The sequence below is a fragment of the Patagioenas fasciata genome, chromosome 20 (genome assembly GCF_037038585.1).
Source record: "Patagioenas fasciata isolate bPatFas1 chromosome 20, bPatFas1.hap1, whole genome shotgun sequence".
In the NCBI taxonomy this organism is placed as follows: Eukaryota; Metazoa; Chordata; class Aves; order Columbiformes; family Columbidae; genus Patagioenas; species Patagioenas fasciata.
The window spans coordinates 155582-167675 of record NC_092539.1 but is presented as its reverse complement, the minus strand read 5'-3'; the positions used below and the strand labels follow the sequence as shown (position 1 = coordinate 167675).

The window sequence follows — 12094 nt, the reverse complement described above, 5'->3', positions numbered from 1 at the left end:
AAGCAGAATTCCTCATGCTGAAAAACTCTTTCTCCATTGCACAACAAAGATGAAGGGACTTTCCTGCAGATGAAGTTCCCTGAATCTAAATGCAGCCCTCGCTGGTACCTTGGGCTGTCACAGCCTGTGTTTGTGGGGCTGTGGGTCCCTGCTCTAGTGACAGTGGCAGGAACACTCAGCCTGTTGTCCTTGTTCTCTCTCTGGTAGCAGATTAAATCTGGGTACGGGAAAGGGGGAAGTGTCAGACGTCCCCACGGTGCTGGTGCTCCTGGCAGAAAACAGAGGCTGCAGCTGTACCATGGATTGTTGGGGTAGGAGGGAGCTAGAAGTGACTCTTTTGGTTGAGGTGGTAAGTCTCTTGTGTTAATGATGGGTGAGAAATACATGAAACCGTGGGGGAAAAGTCTTATGGAGAGTGCACAAGAGCTTGGCCATGCAGCTCTGAAAAAAAGTAGTCAATCATCTCATTTTTTACCAGGTGTCTGGGATCACATCTCCATGGTGATGGATGATGTCCATGACCTCGAGCAGAGGATACAGAAAGCCAAAAACAATGTTGAGGAGATCCAGACCATCGTGGGATCGTGGGCGTCGCCCATATTTGTGAGAAGAGATTGTAAAAGAGAATCGCTGCTGAGCCTGGAGGACTGTCAGGACCGCCTGGAACGGCGTTACAGCCTTGTCCGAGAGTCAGGGCAGAGGATTCATCTGCTGGTGAAGGTGAGGGGGGACCTTCTCCAGGGGTTTGTTGACTCTTCATAGGCTCTGGGTGTCTCTCCGCTCTGGTGAAAATGTCCAGAGCTGCTTCACCTTAAAATTAACTCCCTTAACTCATTTGAAAAACTTACCTGTTGTTGATTAAGGAATACTTTGATGGGTGAGCTGGTACAGCTGAGTGTGCGGGGCTGCTGACCAGGCACCGAGTTTGGAGCAGGAGTGGGAGCCGATGCAGCCCAGTCTGGCTCCCAGTCCTGGTTCTTGTGAAGCCACTAGAGGGGAGTCGTGCATCAGGCTTTGGGATCCTGCTCAGAGGAAAAACTCCTCCGAAATATTCACCTTAAAATGGAGAGGCAGCTGGCTGTGGCTGACCTTTCTGCTTTAGGCTTGTTGTTCCTCTGTGGGAGCAGGAGGTGACGCTGTCAGTCCAGGGAGAAGCTGAGTAACAAGAAAAAAGCTGCTGTCTGAACCCTGGGTTTTTTCCAGTGGCTTTGCCAGAGCTGAAAGTCCTCTTTGCAGAGCAGGAGAAAGCCCAAATCTCTGCGCCTCACCTGCCCAGAGGTTTTAGCGTGTCAGGGACAGCACCTTGGCTGGAAGGCAGATGGATTTTAGGTCCAGCCCACTCCTGAGGGTCACCATCTGGCCTTGGACTCTGGAGAGACTGGGCTGACCCTCTCTGGGACACTGAGCCCTTGTTGCTCACCTTACTTCACTGTCTGCACTCAGCCTTGGGCTTCTGACCCACTTCTGTACCCTCTGAACCCACGGCGAGGATTTTGCTATGCCCACGTTGTCCTGCTGCTACAGCTGTGACAGGCTCAACCACCTCCAGCTACACCCAAAAGATGGGAACACTTCCTAAATTGACCGGAGAGAACATGGGGCTGTGGCCAAGGCAGAAGGGCTGGCACCGCTGCTCTGGTGGCTCACAGGGCAGGACCCAACTGCAAAGCAGCATGAAGGTCCTGGGGAGGGAAAGGCACCGTGGCCCAAAATAGGATGTCCCCATGCCTCTGTCCTGCTGTGCTGGTCAAACCTGGAGGAACAGCAGCAAAGGGGCCAAGAGCTGGTCTGCTGTGTTTCCCTTGGGTGTTCAGGTCTTCTTTTGAGCAGGTGAGTCTTGAGGCTGCTGAGAGAAGAGCACAGAGAGTTTGGGTACGTGCACCCACAAGCACAGGCAGGACAGTGAGATGCTGGCTTGCATTGCCCTTTTGCACCAGGATGAGGCCTCTGGAGTAAAGGTTCAGTAGAACACCAGTGACAAGGGGGCATTGTCAAATACAAGGGCATGGGACGGTGAAGAGGGGGTGGTGCTTTCAAATGGGCATTCCCATAGTGTTCAGTCCTGTGAAGTTCCCCTTTCTCTTGTGTCAGCAAAATGTGGAGGTGAGTCTGCAAGGCACCAGAGCCCTGGCTTGCTCTGTTAACAGTTTAATCACTCAGCGTTGATGTGTAAAGTTGGGGAGCAGCAACTCTGGGTTGACTCAAGCCCAATTGGCAATGCCACTCTATCTTGAGGAGGCTGAGGCCAGACCTTCTTGCTCTCTGCAACTGTCTGAAAGGAGGTTGGAGCATGGAGGGGGTTGGTCTCTTCTCCCAAGTAGTAAGAGATAGGATGAGAGGAAGTGGCCTCAAGTTGCACCAAGGAAAGTTCAGATTGGATATTAGGAAGAAAAAATTCACAGAGAGGATTGTGAAGCTTTGGAATAGGCTGCCCAGAGCAGTGGTGGAGTCACATCCCTGGAGGTGTTAACAAATGTACAGATGGGGTTCTTAGGGACATGGGTTAGTGGTGGAGTTAGGTTATGGTTGGATTCGATGATCTTGAGGGTCTCTTCCAACCAGAATGATTCTATGATCTCATGTGTGCCAAGCTGCCATGCCACTGGGAATGGCACCCTCTCCTGTGTCCCCAGAGATGAAATACAGCCGGCTTTGAACCCCTGGCAGCAGACTGCAAGCTGGACCTTACGTTTTTTTTGAGCCCGTGCCTGTGTTGAGAGCCCCTGGCAGGCTTAGGAGAAAGAGCCCTCAGAGGGCATAGCAAGGCCGGAACAGGATCACGGCAGAGCCTGGGAGGTGCAGGGGATGGATACCCAGGCTGGTCTTGTGGGTGTGGAAGAGGAGACGCAAGAAGGATGGGGCCATTCTGTGGCCTAGAAAACCGTGAATTTCCTGACTGTGAACTTGCCTGGAGGTAAGGAACGCAATAAGCTGAGAAGGGAGGCTGTAAGCCAACCCTTTGTCTTCTGATCCCAATCTTTAACTATTTTCACTTGGTTTATTTAAAAACCCTTTTCTGAATTTTAAAGTTCTCTTGTTTTGAGATGACCATTTGTAGGGCAGAGGTGTAAGCAGTCCACTTGGAAGGACTCATCCACCCAAGGTAACATTATACAGGCCACAAGGACTGAGGCTTCATGCATTGGGATGAGCCTTTGGCCCAGGTCTGCAAAGCACCCTTGAGCCCTTTGGCCTCAGAGAAGAGGGAGGAGAAGGTTGCAGGGCTGCTAAGTCTCTCACGCACTCCATTTTTACCTTGTGATTATTTTGAGTTGCTTCAGATGACAAAGCAGCCCTTGACAGAAGGAGAAAATTGTGGCCATGCTACCAGCAGCAACATCCGTCTGTCTGGTTTCTCACCCCCCGCAGGGCTGGTACCTGTGTGCTCATTGCCATGAGTCCTCAGCTGTGGGCAGCTCTTGTAGGACAGACTCAGCCCCGCTGTATTTCAAAGTGTCGTCTTTTTCTTCCAGGAAAACCAGAGCCTCTTACTTGCAGACCCAGCATCTGACATCTGGAAGGCCTATGTGGATTACGTGGATGAGATAGTTCTGGATGGATTCTTCACTGCCATTGAGTGCTCACTCAAGTACCTCCTCGAAAACACAGGTAACTGCTGGTTCCTCAGCTCTGGCCGTGATACCATCTTCAGTCTCACCAAAAGGAAGTTTCTGTTTTGTGCTTTGACTTGTGGTGGTCTTTCTACTCTGCCTCTTGCATTGTCTACAGCAAGTGCTGGAGGAGCCTCCAGACTCAGAGGGTAACTCTGTCCCCTGGTCACTGGAGCAAAGCCTTGCTCAAGGGAAGGGACAGAGATGACTGTGCACCATTTGCTGGGATTTGTGAACAGACAAAATTGAGGCATCATTCCAAGTCTGTTCTTGGGCATCAGCCATCTCCTGACCTCCCATGCACAAAGCATCAAGGTGACACAACCTTTCGTTTGTGGAGAGTCTCAAGAGTTGGTTCTGTGGATGAAAGACATGAAAGAAAAACCTCCATCGCTGAGGAGTGAGGAGAGGGGTCACCAAAGCAGAGCTCCTGCCTAAGGCTGCCACGGAGGGTCACTCTGCTGAGAGCAGCTGTGTCCAGCTAAAGCACATCTTCAGAACGCTTCCCTCCTGGATGTGGAGGCACACTGAGCTGGAGAATTGCATCCAGTTCCTCACCATCTTGTTAAAAACAAGCACAGAATTTCACATTTGTGAAACCAGTTGGTGTTTTATTTTTTCATGCCTTTCTCCACTAAATTAAAGAGCCTCTTGGTTCCTGTTGTTTTTCTCCTCTTTAAGTACTTATGCGCTGTAATTGTTCAGCTCTCAGACTCCCTTTTGATTAGCTGAAGAGCCTGGTCTCTTTAAGGCTTCCCTCCACAGCATTTTTCCGGTCCTTAAATCACTTGTGTCTCATCTGTTCTCCAGTATCTCCTGTGGGTACCAGAACACCAGCTGGTTTGGCAGCCTCCCCTCTGCGTTGTATGCAGACACAATGTCACTGGACCCAGCGAGTGGGTGTCCCACCTGCCTGGTGTCCCTGTGGGGCATGTGTGTGTCTTGTGGTGGGATGTTAGTGGTGGCTCTAGATCACTTTTCTCCCCTTCAAAAATAACCTGGCACCTCTGTTCTTCCCTACCAGATCCCAAGGCAGGGCTTCCTCCCCTGTTTGAGGTGCAGCTGGATTTGGTGATCCCAGATTTGATATTTCAACCCTCCTTGGACCCTGGCACAAACGACGGCTTCTACGACGTGGTGGAAGGTCTTCTCAACGACATCTACCGGATCTCATCGCTGGTGCCCAGGCTGGCTGAGCACAGCGGCTTCCTCCACCACCAGGTCCGTGGCTGTGGAGCTCCCTCACGCTGTGTGGCAGTGAGGAGGTGCCACGCTGCCCCCGCATCACTGCGAGCTCCTCTCCTCTTCTCTCCAGGCTGACACGGAGGACATGGCTGACCTGGCCGACATGCGCCATGAGCTGATGGGGCGTGTGCAGGCCGTGATGGCGGCCTGCTGTGATTACCGCAGTGCCTTCGACCACTACTCCTACCTGTACGGGGAGGACAGAAAGGAGTTCTTCCGCCAGTTCCTCCTCTACGGGCACATTCTCACTGCGGCAGAAATCGAGGCCCATGCAGAGAACGGGGTCCCTGAGTCACCTCCCACGCTGCAGCAGTTCCGAGAGCAGATTGACTCCTACGAGAAGATCTATGAGGAGGTGAATCGCATCGAGCCCATCAGCATTTTCCAGAGTTGGATGAAAGTTGATGCTCGGCCTTTCAAAGCGTCTCTGCTGAATGTGATTAAACGGTGGAGCTTGGTGTTCAAGCAGCATCTCATGGACCACGTCATGCACAGGTAGGAACCGTTCTACCTCTTCTTCCCAGAACCAAAGTGGGTTTCTCTTGTGTTGGCTGGGCTTTATCATTTCACACTGATAAGCAAAAGGCTAATACAGGAGCAAGAGGAGGGGGCACACACCCCCTGCCAGCTCCATCGCATCTCTGCTAACTTTCATCCCCTCGTCTCTGCTGGGAGCAGCTGGTCCAGCTGAGTGTGTAAAGTGCAAACAGTTCCACGAACTCGGTACCATCGACATCCTGCGAGCTGATGCTCCTACGACCTACTGTGTGGTGTTGGACAGGATGTCTGTTTGTCTGTTCATCCTGGTCCAACTAATCTAATCTCTTCTAGGGCTCTATGCTTATTTTGTTGAATTTGCCATCAGTAAAGCTGCATTAATGCCATGAGATACTTGCTCCGTTTCTAAATGCAGTGCTCTTTTGAGTGCACTCTTTGTAAAAAAAGTAATTTGGGTTGCCTGGCATGAGCAGTCATGGGGAGGCAGTTTCAAGGTTACAAAAAGGAGGAGCTTTGGATGTAAGTTTTGAATTAACATGTGTTCCCTGCTCTGAATAGCTGCTCAGCCGCCTGGTCTCTGCAGGATGATGTGTTAGGTGATTTATTTGAGTAGTAGCAGCTGAAGGATGCCACAGGGCTTGGATGCTTACGAAGAAATATTTACAGACATATGTACTAGTGAAGGCTGCTGCGTGTGGTGGCTGCTGTGATCTCTTGTGTTCTTTTCAGCACGATAATTCCTGTGCAAAGAGGTTTTTGCATAGGTTAGAACAGGCATTTAGGAGTTCTTATTAAGAGCTCCTGACTCAGCAGTTTAGTCTTTAATAGGTGAAGTGTTTAGGGCTATGTTTTGGTCCAGCAGCATCCACAGAATTTAAGCGGGCACTTCAAAAGTAAGCGTTTTGAGAAGGGAAGAATGGAAAGGACCAAAGATCCAGGAGCCCATCAAGCTCTGCTAACAGTGTCCAGCAGCTGGTGAGATCAAGAAGCAGGTAGGGAAACTTCCCCCAAATAGTCTCCTTGTCTCTAACCATTCATACCTGAGGACTTTGAGAGTCATGGGTTGTACCTTTGTATCTAAAGACCTGGATGGATTTTTTTTTCTCCCACAAATGTTCGGTTGCTTTTCTGAACCGCTGTGAATTTTTAACATCTGCATCCTTCTGCAGCAGAGACTTACCCTCTGAAATAAGGCAGCGTGCGAAGAAGAATCCCTGTTTGTTGTAGCTTTACAACCTACCAGGTTCATTTGTTGAATTCTTGTATTGGAAGAGATGACATGAAAACTGTCCTTTCAAATTCACTCTCTTCAGACCACAGACCCGAGCTCACAGGTCTCCCTTATAGAATCATAGGATAGAGTCATAGAATCTGTTTGGTTGGAAGAGACCATCAAGATCACAGAGTCCAACCATAACCTAACTCTGGCACTACCCCATGTCCCTGAGAAGCTCATCTATATGTCTATCCAACCCCTCCAGGGATGGTGACTCCACCACTGCCCAGGGCAGCCTGTTCCAAGGCCCGACAGCCATTTCTGTGAATAATTTTTTTCCTAATACCCAATCTGAACCTCCCCTGGAGAAATTTGAGGCCATTTTATCTTATCACTTGCTACCTGAGAGAAGAGACCAACCCCCTCCATGCTCCAACCTCCTTTCAGACAGTTGCAGAGATCAGGTCTCCCCTCATCTCCTGTTCTCCAGGCTGAACAGCCCCAGCTCCCTCAGCTGCTCCTCGTAAGACTTGTGCTCCTCAAATGCCTTTTCTCCAACCTGTGAAGTCCCAACCCATTTATCCGTTCCTCACAGGAAGCTGTACCACATCTATGGATCCCTGTGAGCATGAACTGTGGTTCTGATGCCCTCTGCATGTTGCCATGTGATGGGCAGAGTTAGCCAGGCCTTTCCCTCTCCGTGCCAGTCCAGCTGCCTGGATGATTCCGGTAGGAACTGCTCTCATTTGGTGCTTTCCTGTTTTGTGTTCTACAGCTTGTCTGACCTGGACGAGTTCATAAAAACTGCTGACAAAGGTTTGAGCAAAAAGGTTGAAAAAGGCGATTATGATGGTTTGGTGGAGATCATGGGGCATCTCCTGGCCGTTAAGGAAAGGCACAGTGTCACCGATGCCATGTTCGAGCCCCTGAAGCAAACCGTCGAACTGCTGAAGACGTATGAGCAAGAGCTGCCGGAGGAAGTCTATAAGCAACTGGAGGTGGGTGAAAAGCTGCGGTGGACACGGCGGTTTGCCAAGTAGCCAGCGTCAAAGAGTATGAGCTTAAGAGCATTGCAGGAATATTTAAAGCCCCACTCCCTGTCATTAGAGGGCCTCAGTGGATAGTATTTTACTATTGTGGGATGTGCCTTAATAGCTCTAAATTTTGGAGTTATATTGAGATTTTTCTTTTAAAGCAGAGATTAAGCCTTTTGTTATGTATGAAAAACATAGAATTGCCTGCTCCAACTCTCAGCGATTACTCTTGAAAAAAATTAATGCATTTTCAAATACATCTGTTAATTAGTTTGAATTATAATTATTTTTAAATAAGCCAGTTCTTGGCAACTGTGGAGATGGGAAGGATAATGTTGGCAGAGGAGTCGCCTTCTCATAGGACTTCAGTCCTCCACTAGGTCTATAACACCCAATCTGCTTGACCCAAAGGACATCACTGGGAGCACGTTATGAAAGTATTTCAGCACCTTTCCACATCTGGCCCTGATGAATCAATTTTTCTTTGGGGAATTCTTCTCATTTCTGGACAGGGGACCATGAGCTGAAGGTTGGAAAAGCCTGTGGGATGCCCAGCCAGCCTTGGGGAACTGGCAGCAGTCACCATGTTACGGTGGAGGAGCGTGTGGCTACACACTGATGGATACCCCTTAGTCACGGGGCGTTGTGTGCAGAGGGCTCTGTGTAGGACACCAGGTTTAAGGCAGAGCTTTTTGGGGAGAAGTTCCTCCCTCTGCTGCAGGCTTGGATGGGACCTGAGCGGGGTTCAGCAATCCCCCAGTTTTCTGCTGGTGCAGCCGTGATCCACGGATGGTTGTATCACCAAATCTGACACGGGTAAGGGTCCTAAAGATAACTGGATTCCTACAGACACCCTGAAAAACAGAAGAGCTGCATTAAATGAATGTTTTGGCTGCTACAGCAGCTTCAGTTCAGCATAAAAAATGGTGCTATGGGGAAGCCAGCTCTGCTGATTCCTCTGCCCAAGAGCTGCTTGCTTGGTGCCTGTTTGTGCGTGTAGATTTGAACAACTGATTTATTTTTCTGACAGAAGAAATGAGGTATGCAGGGCAGCCATTCAGATGGAGGAGATAACAAAACAGTTTCGTTCTTTCTGGCAAGTGACAGCAACACATAGTTGAATAATTCATTCACTGCTGTACACAGTAGGAAAACCAAAGTAAGTTCCTCCAGGTACCGCTCCCTCCATGGCCATGAAGATGGATGGGCTGGAGCTGATAGTTTGTATGAGAAGGACAAGGAAGCAGCTCCATGTGTGCCCTGCTATGGTCATGGATAGTGATTTCTACAGAGACTGGAACATGAAGTGCCAGAAAGAGACCCCTCAGGAGGGACTGGCCCTGCTCTGGCCGCCTCTGCTGCCTCCAGGTTATTTCGCTTCTTTGCATAGTGTTGGTGCATCTCCATTAGTCTTCCCAACTATGTGCACTGGGATGAAAAGAAGCCCAAAGTCTTTCCTGTAGGCTGGCACAGTACCTGGGGAAGTGGGAGAGCAAAGCTGTGGGACTTGAGGACAGCAGAGCCCTGGCTGGTGTCACTGTCTGGGGTGAGGATTTGGCTCGAGAAGTCTAGTGAGAAGAGAAGAAATCAAATCTCTTTCTAAATAAAATCCCAGGTGCAAAGGGTGGATTGTTAGCAGTGCTGTGCACCAGCAGCTTGGATGCAGTCCTGAGAAAGAAACTGTCTTATTTAGTACTAATATTATACAGGCAGGCTGGAGGGATTTGCCCCAGAAAGCTCTGTAGAAGTCCTTCTGGCATAATATCTTCTGCTCTAAGAGCTGGCTGGAAATTTCCCAGGCTCTGTTTCTTAATTAGCTCTGGGAAGCCGGACGATCTGATGAACTTGCATCCTCAGCCCACCCTCCTGCCTCCAGCCAGCTCTGGGTCCCGCTGGGCTCGGTGTCAGGAGAACTGTGCTCTCTCAACCACCGAGCCATCCTGGGAGCCCAGGATCTGGTCTGGGACCCTTCTTCTGAAGTTATTTAACATGTTTTTGCAATCAGAGCAGTCAGTTTTAAAGTCTCAGTCTTCATTCGTCTTCAAAATTGTGGATAACTGATAAGTTTTATCCCAAATTGTGTTTAGCTTTTGCATCACAACAAAACTTCCTTGCAGTTTTAGGCATGGAATCTGTTGCTTTTCCTGTTCTGTGATTGTCCATAAACAGATCAGTCACATCTTATATCAAATAGCAAATACTGCCCACCGTCATTTAAATTTTGCTTGCAGGAGCTGCCAGAAAAATGGAACAATATAAAGAAGCTGGCGATAGCTGTGAAGCAGCATGTGGCTCCTCTGCAGGCGAACGAAATGACAGTTGTGCGCAAGAGCTGTGCGGCGTTTGATGTTGAGCAACACAGATTCAGAGAGCGATTTCGGAAAGAAGCACCATTCAGGTACAGTGAAATTATAACATCAGAGAAGCCCTGAGGAAGAAAAGCTTCATGGGATCATCTCGGAGTGTCCTGAGGATGTGTTCTCGAACCCTTGCATACATTTCCTACCTGCTCACGGTGTTGTATCTGTTATGCCCTGGGTGTTTTGTCCCTGCAAACACTGTAAGGTGTTAGCAAGAGATTCAATCTGGATGCTGAGTGCACAATATTGCTTAAAGGGGTTGTCAGCAGTGCCATGTGGCTGCACCATCAATGGGTACTATAGATGTATCATGTCTGCTTTGTGTCTCAGAGGCACCATTTGTTTTATGTTTTCTTTAGAAGTTGTTACAATATCACTTATGAAGAATAAACGTTTCTTTCTAGGTTTGACACCAAAAAGCCTTATCAACTGCTGGATACAAAGCACATTGAGATTAAACAAATGGAGTCAGCCATGACCTCGATTTATGAATCAGCTGGTCTGTTTGAAGTCATAGTGCCAGACTATAAACAACTGAAGCAGTGCCGAAAGGAGCTGTGTCTTCTCAAAGAGCTCTGGGCTATGATCTCCCTTGTGGGCACTTGCCTTGATGACTGGCAGACCACCAAATGGGCGGATATTAACGTGGAAAACATGGATCTGGAGTGTAAAAAGTTTGCAAGAGAGATTCGGAATTTGGATAAGGAGGTGAGGGCGTGGGATGCTTTCACTGGGCTGGACAGCAAGGTGAAGAACATGCTGACGGCCCTGAAAGCTGTGGCAGAACTTCAAAATCCCGCCATTAGGGAAAGGCACTGGAATCAGCTGATGCAGGTGACGGGTGTGAGGTTTGTGATGGACTCGGACACCACGCTGGCTGACCTCCTGAAGCTCAACCTCCATAACTTTGAGGATGAGGTTCGTGGCATTGTGGACAAAGCGGTACGAGAAATGAGTATGGAGAAAGTCCTGAAGGAGCTAAAAATGACTTGGAGCACCATGGAGTTTCAGTATGAGCCTCACCCCCGGACGAACATCCCGTTGCTGAAGTCAGACGAGGAACTCATAGAAACTTTAGAAGACAACCAGGTGCAGCTGCAGAATTTAATGCCATCCAAATGTATTGCTTTCTTCTTGGAGGAAGTGTCCATATGGCAGAGGAAGCTGTCCACAACAGATTCCGTCATTTCTCTCTGGTTCGAAGTGCAGCGTACGCGGTCTCACTTGGAGAGCATATTCATAGGCTCAGAAGATATACGGGCACAGCTTCCTAAGGTATGAAATCCCAAATCCTATTTTTCCTGTGTGGAAAGCGTTGAAGAAGAGCCTCCATTACACAGAAGAAGGTTGTCTATATTGCCGTGTTCCCCCAAGCAGGACTGTTCTCTTGCTGCATTGCTTTCTTGGAGGCTCCCTTAATGCTACAGCAGTTTCCCCAGTGTTGCCCCAGGCTGTTTTTGTACTGTTGGTTGTGCCTGAACCCTGCTGAGAAACTGTTTTTCCTCCCCTCCACCATTGCACAGCAGATGCAGAGTTCCTGGAGGCTGAGCAGGAGGCTGCTGGCTTCCTTCAGTGATACAGGCATGTTCCCTCTTTCCTTGGAGGGGAGAAGACGGAGATAATTACTCAGATGGTGCAAATTGTCAAATCAGAGCTGGACCAGGCAGCTTTGCAGTATCCGCTTCCCTGCCTCCAGTGCTGGTGCAGCAGGAGAGCAGCTCTTCTCCCACTTCAGCTTCAGAAAATTGAGCAGAGTTGTCATTGATGCCCTCCTCAGGGTTGTGACCTCCTCAGGGCTGTCTTTGAGTCCAGCTTCCAGTCTTATTCCCTATTCTCTTGATTATTTAGAAAATCTTCCAAGCTTGTTCCTGGCCCCGCTGGACCACTCGCAGCCCTGTGGAGGAACCTGCCTTTCACTCACGAGTGACCCACAGTTGGCTGTGTGACCCCCGTCCCTGTTCACGAGCAGCATCGCTGACAGCACCACTGTGGGACGAACACCCACGAGGGGATGTGCGCAGCCCATTGACCCCTGGACAACACACTGTTCTGTCTCCAGCCCTGCACTCTGCTCTGCTTGGACTGTTCCTCCATCTGCTTCAGAGAGCACGCTGTGCTGAGTGTCCTGGG

General features: G+C 49.4%; 1 pseudogene; it reads left to right on the top strand.

Annotated features, from left to right (window-relative positions):
- LOC136115870 (dynein axonemal heavy chain 9-like) overlaps positions 1 to 12094 on the top strand; it is a 77643-nt pseudogene that overhangs the window by 24739 nt on the left and 40810 nt on the right.